The sequence below is a fragment of the Mus caroli genome, chromosome 4 (genome assembly GCF_900094665.2).
Source record: "Mus caroli chromosome 4, CAROLI_EIJ_v1.1, whole genome shotgun sequence".
Taxonomy (NCBI): Eukaryota; Metazoa; Chordata; class Mammalia; order Rodentia; family Muridae; genus Mus; species Mus caroli.
The window spans coordinates 118,669,006-118,684,490 of NC_034573.1; the positions used below are offsets into that span (position 1 = coordinate 118,669,006).

At 47.2% G+C, this 15,485-nt stretch overlaps 1 pseudogene; it reads right to left on the reverse strand.

Annotated features, from left to right (window-relative positions):
• Window positions 1-3,943: 3,943 nt before the first annotated feature.
• LOC110293413 lies at window positions 3,944-5,771 on the reverse strand (annotated as a pseudogene).
• Window positions 5,772-15,485: the final 9,714 nt, after the last annotated feature.

Sequence of the window (15,485 nt, forward strand, 5' to 3'; positions counted from 1 at the left end):
CGATGCCTTCTCCTTTGTCTTTATTGTTTTGTAATTTCTCTCCAACATGTCCAGGAATGGAATTTTTCCCTTACTCGGAACACATTGTGTCTTTTCATTCCTGAGGCTTCTTTGTCTTCACTTACAGAAAATTCTTTACCCGTCTTTCTTCAAATGCTGCTCCCGCTATGGATTCTTTCCGAAGCTACCAATCTACTGGTCTTACGTAGCTGCAGCTTCTCGTCCACTGCTTCTAAGTCTCTCTCCTGTTTTCTATTCGTCTGCAAGATTGGCTCCAAGCTAGAGGGATTTTTTTAAAGGATTATTTATTTTTATGTAATGAGAATTTTGCCCGCATATATGTCTGTGCACCACATCTGTATAGTGCCTGTGCAAGGGGTGTCTGATCCCCTAGGACTGAAGTTAACAATGATTGTTAGCCTCCATTTAGATGCTGGGACTTGAACTTCCGGGGGAGCAGACGATGCTCTTAATCTCCAGCCTCATGAGTGGATGTCTGTGCTAAGGACAGCAATCTCAATCCTTCTAGTACCCTCAGGAGCAGCTTGCTAGGTGATCTCCATCTTTCAGATGAGAAACATCGAAACACAAAGAGGTGTTCAAATACACCTTAGGCTGGGAATACCGAAGACTCAGCAAGCTAGAGTTGCGTGTTCATTCACTTATATGCATGTGTGACAACAGTGGTTGAAGAAGAGGCAGCCATGATTTTGGAGGAATCATGGCAGGGTGGGTGGGCAAGGGAAGGGTAGGCAGAAGTGGGAAATAATGTAATTATATGCTAGCTAGATACAAATTATTAAATTAAAACTACATGCAGTTTCCTTTTGGACATTTCCACTTCGGAGAGGCAGGAGGGATGGCTCTGCGTGTGTATACTTTATTATTTTTAAAAAGTCTCAAAAAAAAAAAAAACAGACACTGAAATTGACCAGGTCCCAAATCTACAGATCTCAATGACCTTCTATACAGTTAGAGTAGCCATTCTGAAACTGTGGAACTTAAGACTGGATTTTACACTTTCACTATTGAATTTGAATGTATGTATGTATGTATGTATGTATGTATGTATGTATATTTGGTTTTTTCGAGACAGGGTTTCTCTGTGTAGCCCTGGCTGTCCTGGAACTCACTCTGTAGACCAGGCTGGCCTTGAACTCAGAAATCCACCTGCCTCTGCCTCCCAAGTGCTGGGATTAAAGGCATGCACCACCACTGCCTGGCTGCATCCTTTTTCATAGTTCATGACCATTCAGTTTTCAAAAGTTCATATCTGTTAATTCAACTTGGTTCTTTTAAAAACATTTTTAAAATGAGTGTGCAATGTAATGGATCTCATCAGGGCATGCTCTTACACCCCCCCCCCTTGCCTCTGTCTGGTGGTCCTCCCCTCATCCCTGCCTCTCTGTCTGGTAGTCCTCCCCTCATCCCTGCCTCTGTCTGGTGGTCCTCCCCACACCTCTACCTCTGTCTGGTGGTCCTCCCCCACACCCCTGCCTCTGTCTGATGGCCGCCCTCTTCCTCCTGAGCCCCACCCTGCCGATGTCATATCATATTTATTCTCTTATCCTTCCCTTAAGATCTCTTCCCGCCTGCATAGAAGCCTTTCAAGTTCGTGACCTCAAACCACCTCCCAAACATCCTTATATGTGAGGACATAAAATTCAAATCTAGGACTCAAATGACAGGAAATACCTGCAAGGATGCTGAGTCTTTGCTGGGGGGCGGGGGAAACTGGTGTGGCCACTATGGAAATCAGCACAGAAGTTTCTCAAATCAAAACCCTAAAAGTAGAACTGCCATGTGACCCAGCTGTGCCACCCCTGGCTCTGTCCCCCAAGGACTCTAAATGCTATCACAAAGATGCTTGCACATCTGTGCTGACTGCAGCACTATTAACAATAGCTAAGAGCTGGGCAGCGTGGCACACACCTTTGATACCAGCACGGGAGGGGGAAAGGGGCAAAGGCTGGTGGGTCTCTGAGTTCGAGGCCACCCTGGTCTAAAGTGCCAGGACAGCCAGGGCTGCACAGAGAAGCCCTGTCTCAAAACAAAACACCTAAGAAATGGGACCTGCCCAGAGGCCCGATAACTACAGAGAATTCAATGCTCCCTTCGTTTCTCAAAACCCCTGAGCCATCACTCCAGCCCGTAATTCTGTTTCTTTTAAACATTCTTGCATTGAAGTCTTTTGGGTCGTTTTGCAGGCCTATTTTGGGGAAGGTGCACTCCTTCAAGAAAGAACTTGTCCCTTAACCACAGGGAGTGCTGTCAGCTGGCAACCTCGAGGTGTGGATGCCTCAGCCTCTGAGTCAGGGCCAGGCTCTTCCCTGGCAGCCCCTGACACTGCCTGAGCAAGGGATGGAGGCGGGGCCCTTCTATTGCTGCTCACAGAACTTCTCTGGTGGGCAGTATCTGTTCTATGGGTCCTCTTTGCTCTTGTCAGATTTTTGCCATGTTTGAGGTTCTCAAGGCCCATCCCACCCCCACCCCCACCCTTGCTTGCTTCTCACCTTTATCTTGTCAGTCACTGTCCCTGGATGTACCCCTTCCCTGCTACCTCCATCTGGGACTTGACTTTGTGGAGGACCCATCCAGTGCAGGGCATGGCCTGCCCTGCTCCCTTTGTCTCTCCTGACCTGACCTCTCCCATTCTCATTCAGACTGGTTTTTGTTGTTGTTGTTGTTTTTACTAGATTCTAGAAACAGTGGGAGCTGTTTTGTGTGGAAATCCCATACATCTTACAAGGTGGTGCAGTGTCCTGGGTCATTTCCCAAGAATTCCTTTAGTTTAATCAGTTCTAAGAGAAATTTGATGTCTGTTTCTTGCCTAGGGTTCTCCCCAGGCACCAATCTCCCTGAAATACAGTTAATGCAGGTGCAATCCCACACTCTACCAGTTTAGACTGTGGTTATCACAGCCTCTTCTCTACTTACATGCTTGAAGTCTGGTCTCATATTTTAAAATGTATTTGCCAGCTATGTGGCACACAGCTCCCATCCCAACACTCAGGACGTTAAGGCTGAAGCAGAAAGCTTGCACATTTAAAGCCAGCCTGGGCTACAAAATGGCTTTGAAGGACTGGAGAGGTAACAGTTAAAAGCACAGACTGTTCACACAGAGGACCTGAGTTCAGTTCTCAGCACCCACTTCAGGCAGCTTACAAACACCTTTAACTTCAGCTCTAAAGGGCCCAACGCCCTCTTGTGGCTTCTGTGGGCACTGCACACAGGTACACAAACCCTTGCTCTGTGTGCGCGCGCGCATGCACACACACACATGTATACACATAATTTAAAATGAAATAAAAACAAAATGAATTTGAGGCCAAGCCTGGACTATATAACAAAACCCTTAAAATAAGTAAATAAAATAAAATTAATTCATCTCTTATCCAGTGTTTTTATATATTTAGGGCAAGAGATGAAAAGGGTTTCTTCCTATCTTACAGTACCTTGCACTCACAGAATTAAAACCCAGGAACCTGATATATGAACATATATATATATGTATATATATATATATATACACACACATATATATATGTATATATATATATACACATATATGAATATACATATTTATATATGTATATATAAACCATATATATGATGTATAGAACTTTATTAATGATATTCAAGAGAGTAGGAAGGGGCCGGGCATGGTGGCGCATGTCTTTAATCCCAGCACTTGGGAGGCAGAGGCAGGCGAATTTCTGAGTTCGAGGTCAGCCTGGTCTACAGAGTGAGTTCCAGGACAGCCACAGAAAAACCCTGTCTCGAAAAAGACAAAAAACAAAAAACAAAAAACAAAAAACCAAAAGAGACAGAGAGAGAGAGAGAGAGAGTAGGAAGGGATCCCTAGGCCCCTCCTGTTATTATGGGGGTCTGGGATGAAAATTGTGAGGGAGATGCTCATTGTTGGGGCTCAAGTTGGGATAGGAACTCCTCAGCAACTGAGGGCCTCTCTCTTGCTCTCAGTGTCCTTGCTGGGGCGGGTGGTCCAGGGTTCCTTATTCCTTGAAGGCCATATAGGCCATGAGGTCTACCACCCTGTTGCTGTATTCATTGTCATACCAGGAAATGAGCTTGACAAAGTTGTCATGGAGAGCAATGCCAGCCCCAGCATCAAAGCTGGAAGAGTAGGAGTTGCTGTTAAAGTCGCAGGAGACAACCTGGTCCTCAGTGTAGCCCAGGATACCCTTCAGTGGGCCCTCAGATGCCTGCTTCACCACTTTCATGATGTCATCATACTTGGCAGGTTTCTCCAGGCAGCATGTCAGATCCACAATGGATACATTGGGGGTAGGAACATGGAAGGCCATGCCAGTGAGCTTCCTGTTCAGCTCCGGGATGACCTTGCCCACAGCCTTGGCAGCACCAGTGGATGCAGGGATGATGTTCTGGGCAGAGTCATGGCCATCAGACCACAGCTTTCCAGAGGGACCATCCACAGTCTTCTGAGTGGCAGTGATGGCATGAACTGTGATCATGAGCCCTTCCACGATGCCAAAGCTGTCATGGATGAACTTGGCAGGGGGCTAAGCAGTTGGTTGATACAGGATGCATTGTTGACAATCTTGAATGAGTTGTCATATTTCTTGTGGTTCACACCCATCACAAACATGGAGTCATCGGCAGAAGGGACAGAGATGGTGGCCCTTTTGGCCCCACCCTTCAAGTGGGTTCTGGCCTTCTCCATGATGGTGAAGACACCACATGGAGACTCCACGACATACTCAGCACTGGCCTCACCCCATTTGATGTTAGCTGGGTCTTGCTCCTGGAAGATGGTGATAGGATTCCTGTTGATAACAAGCTTCCCATTCTTAGCCTTGACTTGCCATTGAATTTGCCATGGGTGGAGTCATACTGGAACATGTAGACCATGTAGTTGAGGTCAGTGAAGGGTCGTTGATGGCAACAATCTCCACTTTGCCAACTGCAGAGCAGATGGCAGCCCTGGTAACCAGGTGCCCAATACTGCCAAATCCATTCACACCGACCTTCACCATCTTGTCTATGGGATGAGGCTGACACTGCATAAGAAGATACAGCTGTCTCTGGAACAGGGAGGAGCAGAGAGCTGATGTATAATCTTGAATGAAGTCTTGCTTGTGACTTCTGTATAGCACATAGAGCCAGTGAGGTAGTGCGGTGAATGGAGGTATATTGGGAGCCAGACAGATCCAAGGCTTTCTTGGAAACCTTATTGAAATGACAAATGGGGACACTGGTTCTGTGTCCTTGTCCAGAGCAGACTTGGTAAGACCCAGTCTAAGGTTAAAGGTTGCGACTCGAAGGAATTAAGTCTTTTGGTTCCTTGGAACTCGGCTTTCCCTCCTGAATGGCTGTGTTTTTCCATCCCGAGGCAGCTATGTCTGAGGTAGTCTATGTTTTCTTTGCCAACATTGTTTGGTTTAGCTTCCTGCTGACCTTGCCCATTCTCCCCCTGCAAAGAGTGTATGAGATGCTGTAGTTCAGGCTAGGCGTGGTAGCAAATGCCTTTAATACCAGCACTTGTGACCATCCTGGTCTACACATCGAGTTCCAGGACAGCCGGAGTGACAGAATAGAGAGACCCTATCTCAAAACAAACAGACAAAACCACAATGCTGTACTTCTTACTAACTTGCTTGGCATCAATCATCAGCTTACACGAGACTTCCCGTCACCTTTATTCCTCTGCTCTGATACGCCCACCTGACACCTCACCCGTATTCCTGCAGGTTCGGGCACAGGTGCTTGTTGCTGACTCTAATGGCCTGCATTCCATCCCTAGAGCCCTCACGGCGGAGGGGGAGAATCAGCCTGCATACGTTGTCCTCTGACCTCCACACAGGTGCTTGGCATGTGTGCCTCCCACACACACAAAGCAGGTAAATAAATGTAAAAAGTATCTTACATGGATATATATATACACACACACACACATACACACACACACATATATTAATAATACAGTTTGTTGACTTGGTCATCTTATATTTGGTTGAGAAACACTGCAGTGTCCAGGGAAGTTGCAGAGAAGTCACATGTTGGCATCACAGTTTCTCCTCATCAGGGCTGTGCCTGCGAAGAAAGGGGCTGAGGGCTCAGGCGTGCTACGGCAGAACCTATCAGCTTCCCACTCATCCCCCCAGTAACTTCCTCCTGCCTGGCGAGCCCACCCTTCACCAAGGACACTGGGATTTGCTGTGTAAATACCCCCACTTTCTTGCTCCAGAGACAGGTTGATTCTGAGGCAGATTTTGTACAGTTCACTGCTGAGTGAGCTTTTCTGTCTCTTATCATTTCCCTTTTCTCTCCAGTGTAACTGAGCTCCCCCCCATAAAGAATGCTAGTTTAACTCAAGTCCTTGTTTGGGGTTGGCTGCTGGTGTTCAGCAAGGCAGCTTGTACCATAAGCATCTTAAAAAGCAGATTCTGGGCCAGTGGCTTAGCAAGCAAAGATGCTTGCCACCAATCCTGCAGACTTGGGTATGGTCCCTAGGCCCCACACGGTGAAAGGGACACCCTTTCGCCCTCTCACAAGTCGCCCACCTCCACATGCAAACCATGGCACATGTGCACATGAACACACAGAATAAATAAATGTAATTTTAAAAACCTTTAACTCGCCAGTCAGTGGAGCACACCTTTAGTCCCAGTGCTTGGGAAGCAGAAGCGGGTGGATCTCTAAGTTTGAGGCCACAGGGATCTGCAGAATGTATTATAGGACAGCCAGGGATATACAGAGAAACCCTGTCTCTCTCAAAAAAAAAAAAAAAGATTTAAAAAAATTTTTAAATAGCGCTCGAGAGAGAACTCAGTGGTTAAGAGTATTGACTGTTTTCCCAGAGGACCTGGGTCAGATTTCTTACATATCTTACATATGGTGGCTCACAACTGTCTGTAATCCCAGTTCTGGGGATCCGATACCCTCTTCTGGCCTCCACAGGCACCTGGCATGTATGTGGGGCCTAGATATACATGCATACAAAGTACCTATACATATAGAATAAAATACTTTTAAAAATATTTTTTAAACTAGGTCCTTAGGAATCATTCAAGAATTGAACAAATTGCCTGCCGAGGTCAGCAAGTTTCCCCTTAGCTTGTGGTCCGGACCCTGGAGCTGGTCTTCGATACTTTGTGGGTTCTTCTTTTTCCCACCCTTTATCCCCCACCCCCAGTTCCACCCCTATTACTAAATAGAGGAGAAATGACGACAGAAGAGAGAGAGAGAGAGAGAGAGAGAGAGAGCCCTGACTCTATGTTCTTTCTTCTTTTATTTCCTCTTTGAGCATGGCTCCTAACAAAGTGAAACCAACCCCTCTGAATGACCAACCACCACCAACCCCACCTCCCTGGGCTCTAGCATTTATATAGCCTCTGAAAAGTTCCCAGAATTCCACACATCACACAATTGCAGAAACTATCTGCAGCTGCCAAAACCATGCCTCTGCTAGAGCATGAGGCAGAGCATAGCTGCTGCAGACAGTCTGAAGGAGCCCCAAATCCCCACACCTGGGATTAAAATGAAAGCATATTCTTGTAATATTTCTGTGTGGGGTTTTTTTTTAAAGAAAATAAATTCTAGAATTGTCACTACAGAATCCCGTTCTAAGGACTTGTGTATTGTTAACTGGGGCTGAGATACAATCAGTATACAGAGGTATAGTGGGTAAGTGTCTCTGCATACAACCCTTTGCCAGAGAGCAGTAGGTCCCTTCCCTTGCCTGGAGGTCACGAAGAGGCCTCACCTGTTACCTGCTCTCCTCAGAATCTGCTGTTACCTCCTCTGTGCCATTAAGGCCATGACTAGGGTCGAGTCTCAGAACGTTAGCCTTGGGAGCTGCTATCTCTGCCTGGGAAAATGAGATTCTTGTACAAAAGAATTTCGGGCCCCAGTTAACAGGTACTAAGAGAGAGATGGAGAGCATGGCTGGGAACGGACGTTGAGGCTGTTGAGTGGGGGAAGGGATGGAACAAAGAGATGGACGAGCATTATTGATGAGGAATCTGTCCTGACCTTCAGCATTTACCTCTCTGAACAGGATACTTGGAGCGGTTTCTGGTACTGAAGGGAAGACCGTCAGAGTCCACCCCAATACAGTGATCTCAGCACTAGTTTAAGCTGAGAATGTCAGTAAACCATTGATGGTGTGGAGAGCATCAGGAAGTGTAACAGAAACGGTAGAAGTGCTCAGGGCTATAGAGACGGCTCGGTGGCCAAGAGCACTTAGTGCTCATTCAGAAGGCCTGAGCTTTGTTTCCAGCAACCATGTCAGGAAGCTCACGGCTACCTGGAACTCCCGCTCTAGGGGTTTCTGCTCTTCTGAACACCATGGGTACCTGAACTTCACACACACACACACACACACACACACACACACTCATGCTAATACACATGCCTGTACACACACATGAATAAAACAAATCTTTCTTTCTTTCTCTCTTTCTCTCTTTCTCTCTCTTCCTCTTCCCCTTTCTCTCTCTCTCTCTCTTTCTTTCTCTTCCTCTTCCCCCTTTCTCTCTCTTTCTTTCTTTCTCTCTCTCTTCCTTCCTTTCTTCCTTTCTTTCTTTCTTTCTTTCTTTCTCTCTCTCTCTTTCTTTCTCTCTCTCTCTCTCTCTCTCTCTCTTTCTTTCTTTCTTTCTTTCTTTCTTTCTTTCTTTCTCTCTCTCTCTTTCTTTCTCTCTCTCTCTCTCTCTCTTTCTTTCTTTCTTTCTTTCTTTCTTTCTTTCTTTCTTTCAGGAGTGTTCTTTATCCCCCCCCCCCCCCCCCGGGAAGCAACATCAGGAACAGATACCACGGAAGGCTAGTGAAACAAAAGAAGCCGGCAATGCTTTCAAGTTTAGCCGCTTTGGGGGGGAAGCGTTCTAGGGAAGCGTTTGGAGAGCCTGAAACTCCGAGGATGGGCATCCTTGTGTTGGAAACTGGAGCTCCCGAGCGTTGGGAAAACTGCAAAGTGGGTTCAGCTGCTGCCAAGGAAGGCGCTGCTGATGCCAGGGTGAAGAAGTGTTGCCAGGGCGACGTTACAGGAACAGGAAGCCAATAGAAATAAGCAAGCCCCTTCTTCCTGCTGCTGCGTTCCCAGCATCTGCCCTGCGCTCTTCCCTGGCAGCGCAAAGCGGAAAGCAACCGTGGTCTTCCGAGCCAGCTCCAGCATCACGCACGGCACGGATAGAAGGTGAATGTGACATGAAGAGGCAATCGCTGAGCTAACAAAAACACGGATTAACATAAATGAAGGGAATGTACAAGTTTCCAGAACTAGAGAATTCAGTTGAGAAGTGAGCCTGCTGGAAGAATGACACTGTTTAACATAGTAGGGCCATTTGGAGGCTGAAGAGGTGGCTCAGCAGTTAAGAACGCTGGGCTGCACTTTCAGGGGACCGGGCTTCAGTTCCCAGCACCAACTATACGTGACTCCAGTTCCAGAGGAAATGATAACCTCTCCTGGCCTCCACAGTCATTGTATGTTCAAGGTGCATACACTCACAAGGCAAACAAAACACCTACTCAAATAAAATAAAACAAAACAAAACAAAATAAAATACAGAGGCCCCACCAGTTGTGTGTCTCCCCCGATGTTTCTCTCATTGGAACAAACAACAATGAACCCTGGAGTCACCAAGAGCTCATGGGTGACCGTCCATTCCAGGTAGGTGGACAGGAGGTAAGGTTGCTGCAGGAGCCAGGTAGTGGCTCTTAACGCACCAAGAGCAATGTGGAACGCGACCATCAGCAAAGTCAGAAAGCCAGCCAAAGGCTTTTTTCTTTACCCACGGAAATCTATGGGAACCTCGAAATCCTAAACTGACAGCAATGGGCACTGTTGGCCAAATAGACCAAGGGTGTGTGGTCTGATGGCCCAAGGAGCCACTAGCACTGAAAATCGCTGAACCCAGAGCCCATTGTCGGCAGGAGAGACTAGGTTCTATGCTATTGTCTTATTTTCTTATTTGGTGTTATGTTGTTTGAGACAAGGTCTTGTGCCACTCCGGCTGGCCACAAAGTCACTCTGAGTTTGAGGATGGGGTCGAACTTGTGCTCCTCCTACCTAATCTCTGGAGTGCTGGGGCTACAGGCAGGCATGCACCATCATAGCCAGTTTTATGCAGTGCTTGGGTTCAAACCCAGGGCTTTGTGTTAGATCTCCACCTACTTGGAACAGATGGCGGTACGCATGCTCAGTCTTACCTCAGGGACCGGAGCGCATGCTTGGTCTTACCTCAGGGTTCTGATGCATTACAGGAACTGTCATTCTGGTTCACTGTGACGACGATCACATGTTCATCTAGCCTGACGAAGGGGAAGCAGCAAGAGTTATGGAGGCCCTGTAAGACAAAGGCAGGTGTTGTGTGAATTTTCCTGGGTAGTCGGGAAAAAGGTCCATTTACCCTTAGATATGGTACCAAGGGCAGAATAAGTCCACTTTGGTGTGGCTTGGTGAACCATTGAGTTTATTTATTTGGTTGGTTTTCGTGTGTGTGTGTGTGTGTGTGTGTGTGTGTGTGTCTGTCTGTCTGTCTGTCTGTCTCTATGTCTGTTGCACACATATGTATTCTCTCACCCATGCATGCACAGGGTCAGAAGAGGATACCGGGTATCCTGTTTTATCAACATCCCTCCTACTCTCTTGAGACAGAGTCTCTCACTGAACCTGGAGCTAGGTTGACAACCAGCAAGCTCTGGTGACCTTGTCTCCATGTCCCACAAGGCTGGGATTATGGGCATGTGCACAGCCACTGTTAGCTTGCCACACGAGTGCTCCAGATCTGAGCTCAGGTCTGCCTGCTTGTGCACCAGGCAATTTTCCCCTCTAGCCCCAATGGGACCAACCTTCTGCTTCTTTAGGGTAATGTTGGTTACTCTGATTCCAAAATGGCAAATGCTGTGTCATACTAGGAGGGAATGAGAGGACAAGAGACAAAAGATTCAGGGCTCTGACCCAACTCCTAGGGATAACGTGATTCAGGACAGGTAGTAACAGCCTTTCCAAGGACCCAGACAGACTATCATATTGTGGTAAATATGATTTTGGCGGTTTACCCCACTTAAACCATATAGCTCCCAAATAAAAGATACAGAAGCCTTTATGTTTAGAGTGAGCCGTAAAGCATTAGAGCTGGGCAGATAACCCTCTGTCTGCTTCGTCTAATTCCCTGTCAATAACCCCGAGATATCACATCCCATGATCCACCTGGGCTGCTCCTACTCCACCTGGCTGGCCCTCATGGCCAACACTCATGATTTAACTACGTACACCATGGAGACCTCTCCTTTTTCCTCTCTCTCTCCTGGTCCCTACCTGAGCCCCCAAGCCTGAGAAACTTCACTCTGCGTCCTCTCTTCTGCTCAGCCCAGGCAGTAGGCATCTTTATTCACCAATCAAGGATGCCTTGGAGAGCAAAGTTTACGTAACGAACGCTGGTGTGTGTATATATATATATATATATATATATATATATATATATATATATATGAGGATCTCCTCTTCTTGGAGCAACCTGATCTTGGGGTACAGAATTCAGCATTCAGGTAGCACCAGACCAACCCCCTATACTATCCGACTTTCTACTTACTACTGAGAAAGAGGCATTCAGTGGACCTCGAAGTTTTAGAGACAGGTGCATCTCATGTGAGAATGCTGCTTCAGTCCACTGACTATGTGACTACTGCCCATGCAACAGAAGTATACTAGTGTATAGAGACACGCTGCGGAGCCCTTGACAAGTTTCTGTAAGAAACACCAGGGATTCTGGAGTAAGGACATGTGCTGTACATCCAGGGATCAGGATCCGTCGATATTTGAAATACTTGGCATTGCTTTGAAGATACTGAGCAGTTAGCCGTTAGCCATACGGGACCTGACCTCACCATGCAACCAGAACTTGCCATTGTAGGTTGTGTCTTAGCAGCTGTACCAATCCAGTCAGGCATGTGCACCACAGAAGCCGGATCAGCATTTCTGTTTACACAGGAGCCTCTTCTCCCACACCTGTGAGGTCCTGGGAGATTCCTTCTGACCAATTGACCCGAGGAGGAAGAACATCTGGCCTTGGCTTCTGGAGTGTATTGAGCCCAAGAATCTCAGAGTGAATATGTATTGTTGACGTGGGCACAGCCATGTCAAGGACGGAACCCCATGGGAATTCAGCGGAGCCTTTCTCCAACCTGGGGCCAGGCTCAGAGTATGACAAAGCCTTCCTCAGGTCCAAGTCCAGATGTGTGTCAGTGTGTGACAAAATAACAGCTGCAGCTTCCTCCTCCTCCCAGATGCTCGCCTGAGACTGTTTGCCTACAGATGTGTCCTACCAAGACTGGCTAACTCCTCCTGACCTGTACTGTATAGGAGAAACTCACTGCTGTTCCAAGTTGCTGCAGTAGTCTGTGACTCCATCAGAGCCCGTGGCCCAGCTGACTCCAGCTTTTCTGTACATGGGTCTGTACGTCTGTACTGTCTTCATTTCCTCATTGTTCCAGGTAGTTCTGCTGGGTGTGGTGCTGGAGATTGACTGATGGGAGACAAGAGTTCTTTCTGCACTGCAGTCCCTCTCAGGGGACCTGAAGAATGATGTTTAGGGATGATTCTCCCCACTCTCACCCCCCTAGAAGGCAGAACTTCAAGCAGTCTGGCAATCAACTCCTCGGCTTGGTGGAGAAAGAAAAGTAGAAAGAAAAGCAGTTTGATTGGTTTAGCCAATTTCTCAGGAACTTGTGAAAAGTGGGATTTTAAAGATCACACATAAGGTCTAAAGAAGAATGGCTCCTCCAATGATCTTGCCTCTTTTCTCAAACATTTATGCCTGACTGGCTAATGAACCAAAAGCCACAGTGGCAGAAATAGATGCCACGTGTGGGCCAACAGCGTGGAATCCCTAGCACCAAAGCTAAGCTAGGCATTGCCACCACTAAGTGTCCAAACTGTCAGAGCAGATACAGGTAGAACTCCTGCCTCAACAGTGTTCCCGGCCACAGATTGTCCGGGACCAGCATGTCCTGGAAAGACATTGACTCTTCTAGGATTTCAAAGAATTGATCAATTTAGAATGCCTTCTGTATACACAGTGTCTTGGATGACACCATTCTCTGAGCCCCAACAGTATGTGGAGTCCTCCAGAGCATGACCATGAAAGAGGTGGGTATATGACTGATACCCGCGTTGTCTTACACTATACCACTAGCTGCCATCATAAACAAAACAAAATGTTCAAGTAAGCATTTGAAGGCAGAGGCTAAGGCACCACCCTAGAGAGTAGGTGTACATTGTCCTTAATGTGATTTTTATCCCTTGAGCCAGCATCGCCTTGGATGGATTGAATCCCTTGACTGACTGAATCCCTATAATCTAAGTCTATGAACCAAGAGACCCCTGGCACCTTTATCGTTAACGTCCTGCCTGATAAATCAATGCCTCCTATCTCCAACACGTTAGTCTATGTCAGGATAAAGATCCTAGATCTCAGAGAGAAGGGAGAGAACCCAGAGGCCCTGTTCACAGCTGTTCCCTGGTAGTGTGTGTGGGGGGGGGACTCTCACAGTCAGTAGCCCCACCAGCAAACTAAGGAGACTGCCATTGGTGAGATAAGCTACCAGTGCTAACCCAGGAGGGGAGAAAGAAGATGAGAAGAAGATGACGTGAGTCATAACAGTCTAAGCAATGGGAACTAGAGCTTACCTTACTCTCCCAATTCCCCCCACTTAATCCACCCCCTGCTTTCTCTTGCATCAGCTTTCCTAATGCTGAGACTGCAAGCCTGTGACAGACACCCCCATCCCTCTTCTCCTTTGAATACATTGTGCACGGCCACCACGGAGAAGCAGTGCTGGCTAGTGAGTTTGCTATGTGGGAAGAGAAATCTGAGCATGTGCAAGAGGGGAAGCCATAACAAAGTCTGTCGCTAGCCCGCCCTTACTGCTCACAGCTGCCAGAGTATCCCCAAGAGTGGCAGCCCCTAGCCAGCGCGACTGAGAGCAAGCTGAAGTGTTGCTCAGTTGTGGCAAGGAATCAAACACCTTTGGAGAGCTGTCTCCACACTCCAGTGGCAAATGGATGCCCCAGCTCCTGCACCTTTCTGAGCAGATGACTCTGAGATAAGTGTTTTGTGCCGTTGCTCAGGGTTCCTCGCAGAGCCACTTCATAGCCGTCCTCTGTGATAAAAGCATGCCCCTGCCCACCTCGATTCCCACTTCCCTACTCCTGTTATGCACACCCCAAACAAGCTATATTTGCTGGAGTCTTTCTCTCAAGCTCAGCTCTTGGAAGAAACCACAGTAAGACATGATGGTTTAGAGAGAGAATACACTGCTATTTTCAAAGATTTCTTTCTGTTGTGTGTGATGTTTGTGTGTGGTATGTTTGTGGTGTGGTGTTTGTGATATGTGTGTGTGTGGTATGGTGTGTGTGTATGTGTGTGTGTATATGTGGTGTGTTATGTGTGATATGTGTGTATGGTATGATGTGTCTGTATGTGTGTGTGTGTATGTGTATGCATGTATGTATGTATGTATGTGCGCACCCTCTCCTGGTGTGTGTGATGTGTGTGTGTGGTGTGTGATGTATATGTATGTTTGGTGTATATGGGGGTGGGTATGAGTGTGTGTAGTGTATGTGTGTGTTTGTGATATATGAGTGTGTGTTTGGTGTGTATGGTGTATGGGTATATGTGTGTGTGGAGTGTATGGTGTGTGTGGTGTATGTGTGTGTGTAGGGTAATGTGTGTGTGGTGTACATGTGTATGTGTGGTGTGTGTTTGGTGTGTATGGTGTATGGGGAAGTATGTGTGGTATGTGTGTGTGTGGTATGTGCATGGTGTGTGTGTTATATGTGGGTGGTGTGTGTATTACATGTGATAAAGGATATATAATACAAGTATTAATCCTTCTGATAGTTGGAGTCATGAATGTTTTAAATTTCCTAGGTTTTATCCTAGGCTTGTTTTCATACACAGCACTTGCACATCAGAAGCTATTTTTAATTGGCAATTAGGAGATTACTAGTGACTTCAGCAGAGTCGCAGGCCGACACATGGCAGGGGAGGAGGTGCAGATGATTCTTTCAAGAACCTGGGCTAGAGAAAGACCAGCCTGGGGGTGGCAGCCAACAGTGGGGGGAGCACAGTGCGGGAACTGTGGAATGTCCTTTTGGGAGAAACTTGAGCGTGTTTATAGGCTGGAGAAAAGTAGCCAATCGCAAGGAAGGAGGCAGAAATGGAGTCAAGAAAGGGATAATTGAAAGAAAGAGTCAGATCCCAGAGGTGCCCTGAAGGGATCAGACCACGCCAGGCCCGAGTGGAGGAACTCCCTTTGAACCTCAGGCCGGCTTCACCCTCTGAGGCTGGGAGAAGGAGGGTGAATAAAGGCGGAAGTGTGTTGGCTTCATCAGTAGGCTAATTCCACACAGCCTGAAGGCACTCTGCTTGCACAGTGTTTCTATAGAGACCTTGGCGGATCTGAGGGGGTCAGAAATGGAGCCGTCCCATACAGGGGCCCTTACA